Source organism: Bufo gargarizans, chromosome 3 (assembly GCF_014858855.1).
Source record: "Bufo gargarizans isolate SCDJY-AF-19 chromosome 3, ASM1485885v1, whole genome shotgun sequence".
Classification (NCBI taxonomy): domain Eukaryota; kingdom Metazoa; phylum Chordata; class Amphibia; order Anura; family Bufonidae; genus Bufo; species Bufo gargarizans.
Window position 1 is genome coordinate 294,293,753 of NC_058082.1, and position 11,452 is coordinate 294,305,204.

The following is an 11,452-nucleotide window of genomic DNA, read 5'->3' on the forward strand; positions in this document are numbered from 1 at the left end:
AGAAGGTGTTTGGGTTGTATATGGGGGGGCTGTGTAGTAGGGTGATGTCTGTAGGTTGTATGTTAGGGGGGCTGCGAGGGATTGTACACTAAGATGGTGATGAGGGAGGGGGTATCTGGTTGTATAGGGGGGCTTTGTTCTAAGAAGGTGTCTGGGTTGTTTATGGGGGGGCTGTGTAGTAGGTTGTATGTTAGGGGGGCTGCGAGGGATTGTACACTAAGATAGTGGTGAGGGAGGGGGTATATGGTTGTATAGGAGGGCTTTGTTCTAAGAAGGTGTCTGGGTTGTTTATGGGGGGGGGGGCTGTGTAGTAGGGTGATGTCTGTAGGTTGTATGTTAGGGAGGCTGCGAGGGATTGTACACTAAGATGGTGGTGAGGAAGGGGGTATCTGGTTGTAGAGGGGGGGCTGTGTTCTAAGAAGGTGGGTTATATATGGGGGGGCTGTGTTGCATTGTATATTCAGAGGGGTGGCTATGTAGTAGGGTGGTGTCTGTAGGTTGTGTGTGAGGGATTGTACACTGAGATGGTAGTGGGTGGTTGTGGATGCTGACAGAAGGGGTATCTGGTTGTAGAGGGGGGCTGCGTTCTAAGAAGGTGTCTGGGTTGTATATGGAAGGGCTGTATTGCATTGTATGCTCAGAGGGGTGGCTATGTAGTAGGGTGGTGTATGTAGGTTGTATGTTAGGGGGGCTGTGAGGGATTGTACACTAAGATGGTGGTGAGGGAGGGGGTATCTGGTTGTATTGGGAAGGCTCCTGGTGGTGGAGGCCCCCTGTCCGCGTACCTAGACTACTATCCCTCAAAGTTCCCTAAAGGGGTACTGCAGGGATTGTTCTAGAGTGCCCCAGGTGTGAGGTAAGGATAATGAAGTACCGTTAGTACACCAATTAGCTGGATGGAAGAAAAACTGAAAACACATAGTACAGACATATATACAAAACATATAGATAGTCAGGGTTGACTTTATAGTCTTACACCTTGGTTACCTCGACGCGTTTCCCCCTAGACAATGCTATGGGATCATCAGGAGGTACAATAAAACACTATTGGTCTATACAATGTTAATGCGACAGGATAAGCACTGGCATATAGCCAGGTCACACAGACAAAATCAGATGGTCGCTCTACATATAGTTGATACAGGGGGCTGTGTTCGGGCCAATATACATGCTTTATAGCACCATTCCAGGCCAGTCACAGACATTGATTGTGGTGCCTGGGTCAAAGTCCCTTGAGACCAAGAGGTGTGTTCCGCATCCTGTAGGGCAAGAAATAGTCATATTCCCAAATTAGTACATTATCCACCACTAATATAAGCAAGATTATTGTTTCAGTGTAAACTCACAGTTCAGATGATATGATACGTCCCAACAGGATATCGTCCCTATCTCACTATGACAGAGTCTAATAAGACCCACACTGAAATTAAAGGATACAATCACCACAGGTGCTTACACCTGGTGCATACCAAAAAGTCAAGGACCTATAATTACATTGACCAAGATATATTAAACTTACATGATAAAGGCCTCCCCTCGGTCGACGATCCCCCTAGTAGGCGATCTATTAATCAGTGCTGCAGCTGTATTTAAAGCGTTGCCAGTTGCCCCATTGGTGGACTGCAATATTCCCAGACTGGCCCAATTTCCTGTTGTTGGAACGTGCGTTCCACCCAGCGGATGTTCCGGTTACTCAGGAGCATCGGTATAGTCCGGTCAGTGTAGCGCCACCATTCCGGTCTTTGGAACGCATGTGCGTTCCAAAAGACAGCTTCCGATCTAGAAGCCTATTTCCGGTTCCTATGTTAGCGATCTGTGGAACGCATATGCGTTCCACAGGCTACTTCGGTCCCCAGTCAATCTATTCAGTTTAGCTATCAATGCATGTCGGTCCACAAGATACCTCACAATACAGAATTATTTTATTTAGGTCTATACTACATTATAATGTGTCCCTACCTATGTAATGAACTTTGATGTTTATCTTTATGCATACATCAACTCCCAATAGACACATACCTGCCGTACTCAGGTGTATTAATACCACCTATTTCATAACTACAGGTTTAATTGGGAGGTGATGAAGGGGGGGGAAGAAACATAGTATTGGGGGAAAGGGGGCACAGGGTACTAGGTGCTAGTCGATATAATATAGCAGCAGTTATGTGGATAAAAATTCCATCCACGATCACAAGATACCTTAAATGCATTGCAGCAAGAATCACAATTATCCCGGTTGTATATAGTTTCAAAGAGAATGTCCACAGTCCGTGGTCATCTCAAGACAGTGACCTGATGGCCGGTCGCTAATGTCCATAATGATAATACATAATATTTCATGCTTTACGCATGTGGTCTAATTTTCGGTACACTATAAAAATTCACGTAGAGCTTGGCTTATGGAAGAGTAGGGACATCCTAGACATAGCCACACTCATAGGAAACAGGTGAATGTCAGCCTTTCATTGATGCCCAAAGGCGCCTGGGATCTAAATCTATGGATCCATACACATTCCTTCTGTAATATTTTCTTGTCCCAGTCCCCACCTCTAGGTGACGGTGGTACCAATTCCAACACAGAGAATTTGAGGCATCGAGGATCCCCCCCCATGCACTTCATTAATGTGTGAGGCTACTGGAGTGACGTTCTTTTTGATGACATCGTTGACATGCTCACACACTCTCCTTCGTAAAGTCCCTGATGTTAAAAACTTGGCCAGTAACCGTACATGTTATTGTTTTGGCGGTAGACATGTATTTGCATGCCCCCCACTTAAACATACCTAGCGGCTTACGGTCCAGCCATGTACCCTCCCGAGTGGGGGGAATGTAGTGGCTGTGGACGAGACGGTCCTTGAGGCTTTTGCCCCGTCTATAACTGACGCATGGTTTCTCCGTCAGGATGCCGTATAGATCTTGGTCCATTCGTAAAATGGGCCAGTATCTATTGAGCACCTTCATGATGTCCTGATTAGCTGAGTCAAAAGTAGAGATGATACAGGGTGGTTGGATCTTATCCAGGTCTCTCAATTTCGGAACCAACAGACTAGTTCGGTTCTGGATTGCTGCGTGTTTGAAGGCTTGATTAAGATGTTTCTGAGGGTATCCCCTCTCTCTAAACCTCATTTGTAATTTCTTTGCTTCCTTAAAAAAGGCTTGATTATCCAAGCAGTTCCTTCGTGCACGGAGATACTGCCCCCTTGGTATCCCTCGTTTAAGGGGAACCGGATGGTGGCTATCCCAGTGCAAGAGGGAATTGGTAGCAGTCGTCTTTCTATATATGTCGGCAATCAATTTGTCACCGGTGTCGTCGTGACACGGACATCCAGGAAGGCGATTGTCTTTGGGTCAATCTCAGATGTAAAACGAAGACCAATGTTATTTACGTTAAGCTCGGTGACAAACCTATTGAATTCGTCTGACCCACCTCTCCAGACCAGAAACACATTATCGATATAACGTGTCCAGACTATGATTTTGTCTGACCACCACATGTTCTGGTCTGGAAAGATATGGGTGTCCTCCCACCAACCCAGGAAGAGGTTGGCATAAGAAGGGGCACAGGGACTCCCCATTGCCGTCTCCCTGAGCTGGTGGAAGAAACGCCCATTAAATAGGAAAAGCTTGTGGGTCAGTATGAACTCAAGAAGCCTCAGAACAAAGCTACTGTGTGTCCTGCAGTGTATCCCCCTAGTCTTTAAGAAATACTCCGATGCATAGAGCCCTTTATCATGTGGTATAGAACTATAAAGGGACTCCATGTCAATGCTCGCAAGGAGACATCCAGGGTCCAAACTGATGGTGTTGATTTTAAAGTCCATCGTGTCCCTTGTGTACGTAGGTACGGACACGACGAACTGACTCAAGACGCGATCAATATTAATGCCACTGTTTTGAGTAAGGGAATCCACCCCCGAGATAATTGGTCTACCCCTCAGGGGGGTGGTCACCTTATGGACTTTAGGAAGTCCGTAAAAAGTAGCGGTACAAGGAAAATTCGGCAGAAGAAAATCATACTCGGCAGGGGAGTTGACCTTGTCACGGATGCCCCCATCAAGTATATTCTTCAATTCTGCCTTGAATTGAATGGTAGGGTTAGTAGATAGGACACCATATCCCCCCCTATCTTCGAGTAGGTCCATGCACATCTGTATATACAGTGACTGGTCCAGGATCACCAAGTTTCCTCCCTTATCGGAGGGCTTTATAATTATTGATTTGTCCCGTTCCAGTGACTGTAGTGCCGACATCTCTACCCGTGATAGGTTATATTTTTCAGGCCGCCTATGCTCGAACTTCTCCAGATCCGATATTACCATCTGAAGAAAAATATCTATGGATTCGTAATTGAAAGGAGGTGGCATCCTCTTACTCCTTTGTTTAAGATCCGTATATGGGCCCTGACCTGGATTTCGTCTTCCCTCTTCTTCAAGGTCCATCAGTGTCTGAAACATCAAGTCCCAAACTATCGCAGATTTGTTTATTAGACTGTTTGAAGAATTTCTGCCATTTCAGGCGCCTACCAAATAATTGTAGGTCCTTAGTCCAACTGAAAAGGCAGAAGTTCGTACTTGGTACAAATGACAAGCCTTTCCTCAAAACATCAGTCTCAACCATGCTCAATTCACGGGAGGTAAGATTAATGATCTGTAGACCATCCTCTACATTTTGTCTGCTCGTCCCTGTTCCCGTAATTGATAAGGAGCCTGGGCCTTCTCTAAAAAAGAGAGTACAGACTGAGAGAAAGATGGCAAGTTTGAGGAAGGAGGTTGCGATGGAGACGAGGGCACGGCAGAGTATTGAGACCCTCGCGATGCCCCAAGTCTCCCACCCCCTCCACGTGGCCATCTTTTGCCACGTCGCCTTGCACCGAAGGAGTTTCCTTTACCGTAGGTGCTATATTGGGGCTCAGTATCTGATGATTCAATGTCAGAGGAGGAATTTTCAGAGGCTACAGGAGGATAATTAGAAATGGGCAGTTTGTACGCCCTTTTTTCCCTAAACTCAGTGAGGTCACGGAGAAACTGCCTGTGTTTCCTCTCCTTCAGTAGATTTTGAAATCTCTCCACTAGAGTTTGTAGAGATGACTCGCGTCTACCGAAGTCAGAGTCCTCTCTGAGTTTAAGGGCTAGATCTATTTGCTCCTGCAACTTAATAGAGGTACGTTCAAATAGCAATTTTTCTTCCTCCAAGAGGATGTTCATTAAATTAAGAGAGCTTCAGGTCAATTCTTCCTCCCATTTAGCAGTCAGATCTACTGATACAATACGGTCGGCCGGTTTGACCTGATGGCGAAGACCCTTGGGAACTATTTTATGTTCCAAGTAGCTCTCAATTGATTTAATTTCCCACCAGGATTTGATATTATCCTTATATCTAATATATAATTCATGAAACACCTGTTTGCACGATGAGGATGTGACCAGGCCCGGGATGTCCCTATCTGAAAAAATATCCTTCGCTTCACTGATAAGAGCTTCAGTGAAAAGTGTACCAGAAAATCTACGATCATAAGATACCTTAAATACATTGCAGCAAGAATCACAATTATCCCGGTTGTATATAGTGTAGGAGAGTACCTGGGGTGGTAATAGACGGCAGGTACGTGCCACCGGGGGTCCTGGCACCGGTGGAGTAAGAGCCAGAAAAGTGCATATTGCAGCGGTTATGCTGTTAACACAGCGGATCCGGGCCGGCTCTTATTGGGAGCAGGCAGATATGCGGGCGGGTGCCTGTCTCCCCACGGTCCAGGCCAGGTTTTGCAGGGAAGGGTTAAAACCTGACCAGCAACAAGGGTGTGGTGGGCAATGTGAAGTTTCTGTGTTCTCTGGCTGTGAGAGTGAGAAGTGGAGGTGAGCTGGGCTGTGTGCTGAGGCCTGTGGAGGACTGTGCAGGATCCTGCAGCTGAAACCAGGAGGGATCCGTGTCCTGTGGCTAGAAGCAGGACCCATGGACTTACTTCACGAAAAAGGTGACATTACTCCTGGCTTTAAATAGACTTTGCTTTATGTGACTGAAACAGGCCTCAAGTAGCCTGCAGCAGGGACTTGCTGTGTTTGAACTATTATTTTGCTGTTGTGTGTGATCACCCTCCCTATGAACTGCACCGTCTTTCACTTGTATGCACCGTGTGAATAAACAAAGCATCGTGTTTTACACCAAGACCATTCTGTGTTGCCTCTATACTGCACTCGCTACCACTGCCTACCAGAGCGGATCCCCACAATTGGTGGCTTCAGCGGGCAAACGGCAGTGAGGCTGAAAATTGTGCTGTTTGGACTGTATGTCATATATTAAGCCAGCAAGTTTTGTGGCTCCAGACAAGATGGAGGAGGCTATTAGACACTTGGTGCAAAGTAATGAGGAGGCTACTCGGAGACATGAGGAAGCCCTGAGAGACCAGCGGCAGTTGAATAGTCTACTGGCCCAGCAACTGGCGACTATGCAGGAGTCCATGCGGGGGACCGCAATCCTACCTGCTGCCCGGGATAAGGTGCGCTCAGCGTTAAGAAAGATGGGCCCCGAAGAGGATATTGAGGCGTTCCTGATGGTCTTCGAACGCACTGCGGAACAGGAAAGGTTACCGGCAGAACAGTGGGCCGAAGTAGTGGTGCCATTTTTAGTGGGAGACGCACAAAAGGCCTACTTCGACCTCAGTCAGGAGAAAGCCAAAAGCTATAAGAGGCTGAAGGGGGAGGTGTTGGCTCGTCTTGGGGTTAATACCTATGTGCGTGCACATCGAGTCTACCGGTGGGCCTTCTCCGAGTCCCGGCCTGCTCGGTCCCAGGCCTATGACCTGTTACACCTGGTAAGAAAATGGCTGCAGCCTGAGACATTGAGCCCCTCGCAGATGGTGGAACGGGTGGTGGTTGATCGTTTGGTGCGCGCACTGCCAAGGGCCATACAGCGCTGGGTTGGTCAGGGAGACCCCGGCAACCTGGATCACTTAGTAAGCCTTGTCGAGAGGTATGTGGCAACCCAGGACTTGGTGCGGGACTCAACGCAGGCGCAGGAATCCCGTCGGGCTCCCTCTCAGGCTAGGGATCCGGAAAAAGGGACCCAACCACAAAGGGGGGGGAAGGCTAGTCCTACTCCAGGGAAGAGAGACTGGGGAGGGACCACGGGGATTCAATGTTGGCACTGCCACGGCCTGGGACATAGGGCAGCGAACTGTCCTCAAACACCTGAACCCATGGACTGCGGGTTCGCTCGCCGGTCCTCTTTCTTTGCCCGGCCTGTATGTACCGCAGATGCCAGGCCGACCACCGATATGCCACCTCTGTGCCAAGTCTTGGTCGATGGGCATCTGATTAATGCTTTGCTGGACTCGGGGAGCCTGGTGACCCTAGTGCATGAGTCCTTAGTGTCTGAGACACTCCCAGAGAAGCAAACCCTGTCCATTGTCTGTATCCATGGGGACCGCCGGGAGTACCCCACTGCCAGGGTTACCATGTCCGTGTTGGGCAAAGAGGTGCAGCATGTCGTCGGAGTGGGACGCCAAATCCCTTATGCCGCCATACTGGGAAGGGATTTTCCTTTGTTCTGGACTCTGTGGAAGAGCAATATGCCTTCCCTTAGGGACAGACGACAATCGGGCCCAATTGCCGAGGATCCCGATGCAGGGATACCAGCTGTAGGGGTCACCACATCACCCGTAGAGTGTCATCCCGATAGGTTTCCCCTAGAGGTGTTGGCAGGCGAATCCGTGGAAACCCCGTCCATCCCGGACCTGGAGGTATCCCGTGACACGTTCGGGACCGCCCAGCTCCAGGATCCGACATTATTACGGGCGAGGGAAGGGGTGACAGTGGTAAATGGGGTGGCTCAGCACCCAGGGGCCGACTCAGTGTTTCCCCATCTGGCTTTTAACCAGGACCTGCTGTATAGGGTGGACAAAGTGCAGCACGAGGTAGTGGAGCAGCTGGTGGTACCCCAGCCATACAGCCGTGTGGTACTGGACTTGGCCCACTCCCACGTGCTGGGAGGACATTTGGGCGTAAAAAAAAACCAAGAGCGGATTCTGCAAAGGTTCTATTGGCCCGGGGTTTATGAGGAGGTCAAAAGGTTTTGCCAATCCTGTCCAGGGTGTCAGATGACGAAGCCCCAGCCCCACTATCGCAGTCCCCTAGTACCCATGCCCATCATTGAGGTCCCCTTCGAAAGAATAGGGATGGATCTGGTAGGCCCCATAAACAAGTCGGCCAGAGGGCACCAGCATATCTTGGTGGTCTTAGACTATGCCACCAGATATCCTGAAGCGATCCCACTACGTCATACTTCTGCTAAGCTCATAGCTAAAGAACTCATGGGTATGTTCACAAGGGTGGGGATTCCAAAAGAGATCCTGACCGACCAGGGGACGCCCTTCATGTCTAAGGTGACGAGGGAGCTCTGCAAGCTTTTAGGGGTTAAACGGTTGCACACGTCCGTATACCATCCTCAGACCGACGGACTAGTGGAACGCTTTAACAAAACCCTAAAAACTATGCTTAAAAGAACCGTAGCCAAAGACGGAAAGGATTGGGACCTGTTGCTGCCGTACGTATTGTTCGCAGTGCGAGAAGTGCCCCAGGCATCTACGGGATTCTCGCCCTTCGAGCTATTATACGGTCGACGGCCAAGAGGGTTGCTGGACATCGCAAAAGAGGCGTGGGAGCAACAGCCCACCCCCCACAAGAGTATTATAGAGCATATAGAAAAGATGCAGGACCGTATAGAGACAGTCCTACCAATCGTCCGAGAACACATGGAAGCCGCCCAACTGGCACAGAGCCGGGTATACAACCGGAGTGCCCAGGTCCGGTCATTTAACCTGGGTGACCGGGTACTGGTGCTAGTCCCCACCATTGACAGTAAGTTTTTGGCACGGTGGCAAGGTCCCTACGAGGTGAAAGAGAAGGTGGGGTCAGTGAATTACAAGATATCCCAGCCAGGCCGGCGGAAGCCAGAACAAGTATATCATGTAAATTTACTGAAATCGTGGAGAGATAGGGAGTGTCTCATTGGGAACAGCCCAAGCACTGTCTTGTCTGCGGGGAAGATCCCAGCTCCACCCGAGGTCCGGGAGGGCACCTCCGCGGTAAAGATAGCGGGTGGTCTGTCGACTAAACAAGCTCAGGAAGCCAAAGAGTTGGTGAGTCGAAATAGGGACGTATTCTCTGAGCTTCCTGGTCGAACTTCGGTAGTCCGACATGACATCGTCACCGAGCCCCACGTCAGGGTACGGTTAAAGCTGTATCGTGTACCGGAGGCCCGGCGACAGGCCATTTCAGAAGAAGTAAGGTCCATGTTGAGGTTAGGGGTGATTGAGGAATCAAGGAGCGAGTGGGCCAGCCCCATAGTCCTCATCCCAAAACCTGACGGTACTCTGCGCTTCTGCAATGACTTTAGAAAGCTCAACGAAGTGTCGAAATTCGATGCCTACCCCATGCCCCGGGTAGACGAGCTCATAGAACGGCTAGGGAAAGCTCGCTATTTCTCGGTCCTCGACCTCACAAAAGGATATTGGCAGGTGCCTCTCACGGAGGCGGCAAAGGAGAAGACTGCCTTTGTCACCCCCGAGGGGTTATTTCAGTACCAAGTTTTGCCCTTTGGCCTACATGGCGCTCCAGCCACCTTCCAGCGATTGATGGACGTCATCCTACGGCCCCATCGTCCATATGCTTCGGCATATCTGGACGACATCATCGTGTTTAGCCAGGACTGGGAGAGTCACCTGCCCAAGGTACAGGCCGTAGTCGATTCACTTAGAAAAGCTGGACTGACGGCCAACCCAAAAAAGTGTTCGCTCGGGTTCGAGGAGGTCCGGTACCTGGGATACGTGATTGGGCGGGGAGTTGTCAAACCCCAGGTAGACAAGGTTGAGGCGATCAAGAGCTGGCCCAGACCTCTTACCACCAAGCAAGTACGTTCGTTCCTAGGGATGATAGGATATTACATGCGCTTTATCCCCAACTTTGCCACAGTAGCGGCCCCATTGACAAGACTTTTAAAGGGGAGGAAGACGGTGATGGTCCGCTGGGATGAGCAGGCGGAGGAGGCATTCTCCCGTTTGAAGTCGGCTCTGTGTGGGTCCCCGGTTTTGGTGACACCCGACTTCACACGGGAATTTGTCGTTCAGACGGACACCTCTGGAGTGGGCCTAGGGGCAGTACTCTCTCAGGAAATCAGTGGGGAGGAACACCCTGTTGTCTTCCTGAGTCGCAAACTCACCCCAGCGGAAACCAGGTACAGTGTGGTAGAGAGAGAATGCCTGGCCATTAAGTGGGCCCTCGAGTCCCTTAGGTACTATCTGTTAGGGAGAAGGTTCCGTCTGGTGACCGACCATTCCCCTCTCCAGTGGATGAGCCGGGCCAAGGAGGGGAGTGCCCGGGTCACCAGATGGTTCTTGTCCCTCCAGAATTTTAAGTTCAATGTCGAACACAGGGCAGGCCGCTTACAGGGGAATGCCGATGCCCTTTCCCGGGTACACTGTTGTACATGTGTCCAACCCCTCAGGATTGAACAGGGTGTGCAACCCTTCAGGGTTGAACAAAGGGGGGGGATATATAGGAGAGTACCTGGGGTGGTAATAGACGGCAGGTACGTGCCACCGGGGGTCCTGGCACCGGTGGAGTAAGAGCCAGAAAAGTGCATATTGCAGCGGTTATGCTGTTAACACAGCGGATCCGGGCCGGCTCTTATTGGGAGCAGGCAGATATGCGGGCGGGTGCCTGTCTCCCCACGGTCCAGGCCAGGTTTTGCAGGGAAGGGTTAAAACCTGACCAGCAACAAGGGTGTGGTGGGCAATGTGAAGTTTCTGTGTTCTCTGGCTGTGAGAGTGAGAAGTGGAGGTGAGCTGGGCTGTGTGCTGAGGCCTGTGGAGGACTGTGCAGGATCCTGCAGCTGAAACCAGGAGGGATCCGTGTCCTGTGGCTAGAAGCAGGACCCATGGACTTACTTCACGAAAAAGGTGACATTACTCCTGGCTTTAAATAGACTTTGCTTTATGTAAGATAGGGCCAGGGACTATTCATAGGATTCAGATATATTGGGCAGACTAGATGGGCCAAATGGTTCTTATCTGCCGACACATTCTATGTTTCTATGTGACTGAAACAGGCCTCAAGTAGCCTGCAGCAGGGACTTGCTGTGTTTGAACTATTATTTTGCTGTTGTGTGTGATCACCCTCCCTATGAACTGCACCGTCTTTCACTTGTATGCACCGTGTGAATAAACAAAGCATCGTGTTTTACACCAAGACCATTCTGTGTTGCCTCTATACTGCACTCGCTACCACTGCCTACCAGAGCGGATCCCCACAAAAGTTTCAAAGAGAATGTCCACAGTCCGTGGTCATCTCAAGACAGTGACCTGATGTCCGGTCGCTAATGTCCATAATGATAATACATAATATTTCATGCTTTACGCATGTGGTCTAATTTTCGGTACACTATAAAAATTCACGTAGAC